Below are 8,327 nucleotides of genomic sequence, written 5' to 3' on the forward strand. Positions count from 1 at the left end.
TTACTACTACTATTATCATTATTATTTTGAGACAGTCTTGCTCTGTTTCCCAGGGTGGAGTGCAGTGGTGCGATCATGGCTCACTGCAGCCTGAACCTCTGGGGCTCAAGGGATCCTCCCACTTCAGCCACTCAAGTAGCTGAGACTACAGGCGTATGACACCCAGCTATTTTTTGTATTTTATTTTTGTAGATAAGGGATTTCACTATGTTTCCTATTCAGGTCTTGAACTCCTGACTTCAAGCTATCTGCTTGTGTAGGCCTTTAACTTCTAAAACACTGTTCACTCACTGTGTAACTTGTCATGTTACTGAAAATTTAAATAATAAGGAATACATAGAAAATAAACACCAATAACAAACCTTTAAATGATGAAAGAGAAAAACTGCAAAAGTACTATAGTTGGATCTTTAATTTTTTGACTCTTCCACAGGCAACCTCATATACTAGAACAAACAGAATCCTTGGCTTAATAAATGAGTTCCAATTTTGATTCCATTACTCAGTAACTAGCTGGTTGTGCTAAGTATCGGGTTGGTGCAAAAGTAATTGTGGTTTTTGGAGTTGAAAGTAATGGTCAAAAACTGCAATTACTTTTGCACCAAGCTAATAGCTAAGAATATTACCTAGCCTCTCTGAGCTTCAGTTTTTACATGTCTTTGGATAGCTTACTAATAACCATCTTAAATATTGAGCCTGGCCACAAGGCAAATAAAGAGATTGGCATAGAGTGTTTTGCATCGTAAAGAACATAAAATATGATTTTTAAAATAGTTCCTCATCCTCAAGAAATACAAAAACTTTTCCCAGGATTTATGTGAGTGGAGATAAAGGCACATTAAAAATATATTTTTGTTGATATTGGGAACAAATTTAAAAGAAAAATATAAAAATAAGAAATAAAACATTGTTCCAATATAATTCAACATGAAAAAGTTAGTTTTTTTATTTTAATTTTTAAATATGTTATAGGAATTACAGTCAGAAAATGATAAACTATTTAGATTCCATAGGCAAAAACCCTAAAGTATAAATTTGTTTAGAGTATAAACACAAAATAAAATTTAGAGACAATTTATAAAATCTAATGAAGCCGAATATAGAGTTGAGGCATAGAGTAGAAAAATACAGTGAAATATTTCTAGTGTTACAGAGAAATGGAAAGCATGGTTGCTGTTAAGAAGAAAAACAAAGAGAAAAATTTACCCATAGCAACCCAGATGTTTATCTCCTTTGTTTGACAAAAGTTGCTATATTGATATATTAGATGGGAAAAAATAAAAGACCACATTTCATTTCTCGTGAACAAAAAAGAAAGTACATGAATTTTTGATTTTCAGACTTTCTGACCCCCAAAAAGCATTGAACTTTCTTTGAATTTTGATATCTTTATAATTTTAACGTTACCCAAGACAAATATTAGTATAGCTTTAAAATGATGAAGCCCTTTGAAAGTAGTAGCCAATTTCTTATACAGTCAACTCCACTAACTACCTCAATACTGTAATGACTTACATTTTTTTACTTTGATTTAAAATGTAATTTCTTTTTAATGAAATCAAATGCCCTTGTTCCGTTTTTCTTGTGCTGGTTTAGAGTTTGACCTTGTTTGTTTTAGCTACATCCATTATACTTTTACCACGTTAGCCCAGACCCATTAAATCCATCTTACCACACAGTTTCATCTCATGTGAAGACTATGGATTCTTGTTTTTTCAGCTTGATGTTGGCTCCTGGTCATTATTTTTTCACCAGTGATTCATTCAGCCTACTTTTAAAGCTTTGAGGATATTTACTTAGGCAGAATGTAGTTAGTAGAGTAGTAAGAATGTAAAAATAAAATGCAAATGAAACTCAAATTCTGTTTCAGGACTTTTAGAGATTTCACTGTGATTATGTAATAATATCCCTTTGGCAATGAACTAGTTTTTTTCATAATGTTTATGGAATAAACAAAACATTTTTAACTGTCAAATGACTTGATAGGCAGGCTTGACTTTGATATTGTAATGAATTCAAATTTACAGTTAGTATTTTTCTTTTTTTCACTCCAAAATGAAAAGTTTGAATATTTCAAACTATGTTTGTGACCCTCTACATTCTTACATTTATATTCTTCCTTATTGTATATTTTCTATAGATGACTTTCATAATCTAAGCAACAAGTGTATAAGGTAAATTCTTTCTTTCTGTTTTAAAGTGATGAAATTTAACCACGAAAAATGTAAATGGCTTGGTAAAGTTCTTATATCTAGAATCAGCTGTAGTAAATCCAATCAAATTGCTCTGATTCTAATTCTGGGTGTTTCTTATAACTCCAGTGTTGTTCCTCTAGTTCTTTGACATCGACATTTTTCCTTGTCTCCCTTCTTGTGTTCTTCTCTTTTTCACTTCTTCTACTTAGATTCATTCTGGACACTATGCTAGAAGGAAATATTATTTTCCTCAGTGTAGTTGAGCCAGTAATTTCGACTAGGACTAGAATATTTTGCATATAATCAGTGATAGGCCAGAAGGAAAGAACTTTAAGAAGAGAAAACTCTGGAAAGATTGATCAAAATATATAGAGCATTCAGTTCAATATGAGGTTTGACATATTGCATAGCATAGTCATGTCAATATTTTCTCAGGTTTTCTCTCTTCGAGGTATTTCTTCTGCCCTAATTTTGACACATTATGGCGCTAATCAGATACAGTAAGCTATACTCTGTCTCTCCTCCAATTTATTCTTAATCTATTAAGCCCTTGTTCTTCAGTTTAACGTTTTACTAATGACTCTTTAAAAACAATTTGACCCCTGAATATTTTTTCTCAAAGACATATGTTATAAATAACATATATGTTTATCTCAGAAGATAAATAAAACTCAGAGATACAATGACAAGTATAAAAAACAATTACATAAAATCTTCAAAATATCGAAAATAATCATTAATATGGAATTATCAAAATTTGCTATCAACAGAAAGACCTGCTTCTAAAAGGAGGTCTTTACACGGAAGGAACATTATCTCTGACATTGATCCAGTATTGCAGAAAAAAAGAAAAAAATGAATGTTGTCTGTTTAAAATAATAATGACATGCTGAGGTTTAAAATAGGAGAAATTAGAACATATGACATCAATAGCACAAAATATAAAAAGGGAATAAGTGTGGTCATAGCATTATAATATCCAAATTCTAATATTGCACAGTTTAAATTAGACTCTCATATGCCAAGGAATATTAAATAATATGCTACTGTCAGATAAACAGAACAAAATATAACAATAAAATTATACTGATGTAAGCAAATGAAGTGAAATAAGGAGAATTATAAAAACAAATGAATTATAGAAAGAAAAAAACATTAAATTATAGACATAAACTGAAATCCATCACTAATCACGTGAAATGGATATTGAGCATATTCTCCTGTTTAGAAAAACACAATCAGACTCTGGATTAAAACAATAAAAATGGCATAATTAACAACTATTTAAAAATTACAGATACAGAGACAGAACAGTTGAAAGTAACGAGATTGACAATTATATGAAATCAGGAAAACTAATTTACTTTTAGCAACAAATATTTCAAACCATATGCATGATGAGACATAAAAAGGGCATTTCTTTATGAAATAAAGCACGGATTCTACAGGAAGATATAACAATCCTAAATGTATCTAAGTATCAATCAAAATTTAGCTTTAAAGTGCGTAAATTACAAAGTTGATAACATGTGTACAAGAAATAAATAAATCAATAATAATATGAAAAAAATTTAACATACCTTTTAGTTACTGGTGAAAATATAGAGGAACTAAGGACATAGAAGATTGAAAACTTGTTTAACAAACTTTACATAATAAGCATGTATAGACTTCTGCATTCAATGACTGCGCATTATCCCTGCTTTTAAAATTACAAATAATAATCATAGACATTGACCACATATTGAAAAATAGAGAAAGCCTTAATACATTTCAAATGATGGGAAACATAAAGAGCATTTTCTCTAGCCTCAGTGGTATGAAGTGAAAAATCAGTTAAGAAATTCTAACTCAAAATCCCCAACTGTTAGCAAGTAAAACAAAACACATCTAAATAACCCATGGTTTTTTAATGATATCACAGTGGAAATTAGAAATTATTTTAAATGGAATGGAAATAAAATTGTGGCACATACAAGCTTGTAAGAATTAAGTATGACATGACTTAGGGACAAATACATGTATATAGTTAATATATACTTTACCTGTATATTTTATAAAAGACAGACTGAATATCGTGTCTTTAAGCATTTATTTCAAGGGGCTAGAAGATAACGTGAAAAATTAAACTCAGATAGAATTAAAAGAAATATGGTAGAAATCAACGAGTTAGAAAGCAAGTGTAGAATATAGATATATCAATGAAGCCAAACACTAGTTCATTAACGTGCTAATAAATTTGATAAATCAATATCAAAATTAAAAAATGAAAATTAGGCCGGGCACGGTGGCTCACGCCTGTAATCCTAGCACTTTGGGAGGCCGAGATGGGCGGATCACGAGGTCAGGAGATCGAGACCATCCTGGCTAACACGGTGAAACCCCGTCTCTACTAAAAATACAAACAATTAGCTGGTGTGTTGGCGGGCACCTGTAGTCCCAGCTACTCAGGAGGCTGAGGCAGGAGAATGGCGTGAACCCGGGAGGCGGAGCTTGCAGGGAGCCGAGATCATGCCACTGCACCCCAGCTTGGGCTGCAGAGCGACACCCCGTCTTAAAAAAATGAAAAAAGAAAAGAAAATTATAAATTGCAAACTTCAAAAATCAAAACTTTTATTTCTATACCAGTAATACAAATATGAATAATTTCTATGGCAGCTGTATGTAAAAACATTTGAAAATTTTGATAGAAGTGAAAAATTCTGTAAAAGCCCAAGCTTACCAATTCTGATCCAAGAATAAATAGAAAATGTGTAGAGCTTTGTCTATTAAAGAAATTGAATCTACAAGTGAAAATCTTCAAAAAGGATAGATTTAGCAGTATCTTTTTCTATTATAAGTAACAACTAACATCAATCTTACAAAACAATCTTTCAGGGGATAGTAAAAGGGTATACCTCTCACTCTTTTTCATGCCAGCATAAACTCTATACCAAAATCCGATAACAGCATTAAAAGATATTAGATATAGGCCAATAACAATCATAAACAGACATGCAAATAATATAAAACACAGCATATCCAGTTGCTCAGTAATGTATAGAAAGTACTATAGATCAAGGCTAAGTTTCATTTCAGGAATACAAAATTGCTTTAATAATCAAAAAGCAAATAAACATAATTTATTACATTAACAAAAGAGATAGATAAGCTCACACAAATAGATGCAACAAAAGGATCTGACATGCCAGGTGCGGTGGCTCACGCCTGTAATCCCAGCACTTTGGGAGGCTGAGGTGGTCGGATCACGAGGTCAGGAGATCGAGACCATCCTGGCTAACACGGTGAAACCCCGTCTCTACTAAAAATACAAAAAATTAGCCGGGCTTGGTGGCGGGTGCCTGTAGTCCCAGCTACTGGGGAGGCTGAGGCAGGAGAATGGTGTGAACCTGGGAAGCGGAGCTTGCGGTGAGCGGAGATCAGGCCACTGCACTCCAGCTTGGGCAACAACGCAAGACTCCATCTCAAAAAAAAAAAAAAAAAAAAAAAAAAAAAAAAAAAAGATTTGACATATTTTGACACTCAGGATTTTAAAAAATTATTAGTAAAATGGAAATTATAGAAAAATTATTTTCTTTCTTAGGAGTGACCAAATTTATTATTTTATTTTTAATTACTTACTGAGGTATTACTGACATCCAGAAAGCTCTACATATTTAAAATATACAACTTGATCAGCTTGGAGATACACATGCTCTTTTGAAACCAATACCATAATCAATGTCATCAATATATCCATTGCTTTTAAAAGTTTCATCTTGCCCTCTTTATTATTTTTAATTCATTATTTCTTTTTGCGATAAGAACACAACATAATATCTAGTAAATGTTTAAGTATATAATACCTTATATATTATTACTATAGGCACTATGGTGTATAGTAGCTCTCTAGAGTTTATTCATCTTACATAACTTAAACTTTGTACCCTTTGACTAATACCTCCCCAATTCTACCTTGATTCACTCTGCCTCTATTAGTTTGACTATTTTAGATCTTCTTATATGTGGGATCATGCAGTATTTGTCCTTCTGTGTCTGGCTTATTTCACTTAACATGATGTCCTCCAGTTTCTTCCAGTTGTCATAGGAAATTGATTAATTATATTTTTATTGAGATGGAGTAAAGCTATAAATTAGAAATGAATAATATATAAAGACTAAAAATGAATAATAAAAAGTGGTATTTGCTCTGTAGTATAGTATAGAGATATACTATAAAATTTTAGTAATGAAAATATGCTAGTACTTTAAGAAGAGACAAATGAATGGGATTAAGAAGAGTTTAGATAGATTCACACTATAATATAATCTCATATTATCAAAAGTAAATGTCTAGACTTTATAGAAGGTAGCATTTTAAAACTGACTTTGTATATGCAGAAAAAGAAAACATATCATTCATTTATTCAATCTGCAAATATTTATTGAGAATCTTACAAAAGCCAGGCTTCACTCTCTATCCTGAGGTCTGGAGATATATCTGTGGAACGACTAAAGTCTCAGCCATTATGGAATTTACAATCTAGTGGAAGAAAACAGAAATTAAAGAAATGAATATATGGTATGTTAGATGATGGCATGTATGATGCCCAAAAGTAAAGTGTGTAAAGGGGCCAGGCAGTTGTGATAGTGATAATGGTAGCAGTGAGTCTGGATTTGGGGTGGTGGCTGGGGTGGTGGCAATGTTAGTGAGGGTGATGTCGTAGTGGAGGTTGTGCTCATGGAGATGGAAGTGCTTGTGCTGTTTTTGGGGGGCTATTCGGTTTACTATTCTATTGGTTGTCAGGGAAAACTATTAATGGAAATCTTTTGAACACAGAACTGAAAGAATGAATGAATGAAGAACAAAAGGAGATAACAGTTTCTAAGGTCCACTCAAACGCTTGGTTACCAGATAAATGGAACAACTTACCATGTACACACACACACACACACACACACAGAGAGAGAGAGAGAGAGAGAGAGAGAAAGCTTGTCTTCTGAGTGGTCTTTCTCTCTCGTTAAACATTTATTACTGTTTTAACATTTTGTTCTTTCTGTGGTCTAATTGCTCATGTTTATTGCTATTCCAGTTTGTAACAAATTCTTGAAACACTGTTGTTTTAGTCTCTTTTATGTTGCTATAACAGAATAAGTGAAGCTGAGTAATTTATAAAGAAAAGAGGCTTATTGAACTCATAGTTCTGACTGGGAAGTCCAAGTACATGGTGTTGGCATCTGCTTCTGGTGAAGACCACATGCTGCTGGGGCAGAACATGGAGAGGAGGGTCTAAAGGGAAAGGGAACAGTGGGAAGAGACAAAACCCAAGGAGAATCTTGCTTTATATATAACTACCCACTTTTGTGGGAACATGTCCATTCACATGGGAAATAATTCAATATCTCAAGAGAGAGAGCTCACTTGCTATCCCAAGAAGGGCACCAAGCCATTCATGAGGGATCTGCCCTGATAACTCAGACACCTCCCACTAGGCCCTACCTCCCCACACAGCCATATTGGAGATCAAATTTAAACATGAGATTTGGTGGGTAGGAACAAGCCATATCAAAACCATCACAACTGTGAATGCTCAAGCCTTCTGTCTTCTATTTCTGACACCTTCATATCAACCAAAAAGATTACAGAATATGCACTAACACAATTTTTTAATGCTTAACCCTTCAGTTTCAACATCTTAGCCCAATTCAACTTTATTAAATGATGTATAATCCTAGTAATCCTATGTATTAGACCATTTTCATGCTGCTAATAAAAGACGTATGTGAGACTGGGTAATTTACAAAGGAAAAAGGTTTAATTGACTCTCGGTTTAGCATGGCTGGGGAAGCTTCCAGAAACTAACAACCATGGCAGAAGGAGAAGCAAACATGTCCTTATTCACATGGTGGCAGGAAGCAGCAGTGTCAAGCAAGCCAAGCAAAAGGGGGAAAAGCCCCTTATAAAACCATTAGACCTCATGAGAACTCACTCACTATCACGAGAGCAGCATGAGGGTAACTGCCCTCATGATTTGATTACCTCCCACCAGGCCCCTCCCACAACACGTGAGGATTATGGGAATTACAATTCAAGATGAGTTTTGGATGGGGACACAGCCAAACCATATCATCTTATAAGTAAAGTAATACATC

The 8,327-nt window shown here is 33.4% G+C and overlaps 1 long non-coding RNA gene across 1 annotated transcript; it reads right to left on the minus strand.

Moving 5' to 3' along the window:
* Positions 1 to 2,009: 2,009 nt before the first annotated feature.
* LOC104653810 lies at positions 2,010 to 8,094 on the minus strand. The gene is made up of 3 exons (XR_746729.2): positions 8,039 to 8,094; positions 3,776 to 3,805; positions 2,010 to 2,423 (listed from the first exon to the last, which is right to left on the minus strand). It is a non-coding gene; the product is annotated as an uncharacterized LOC104653810 (long non-coding RNA).
* Between the last annotated feature and the right edge of the window lie 233 nt (positions 8,095 to 8,327).

The sequence above is a fragment of the Rhinopithecus roxellana genome, chromosome 3 (genome assembly GCF_007565055.1).
Source record: "Rhinopithecus roxellana isolate Shanxi Qingling chromosome 3, ASM756505v1, whole genome shotgun sequence".
Classification (NCBI taxonomy): domain Eukaryota; kingdom Metazoa; phylum Chordata; class Mammalia; order Primates; family Cercopithecidae; genus Rhinopithecus; species Rhinopithecus roxellana.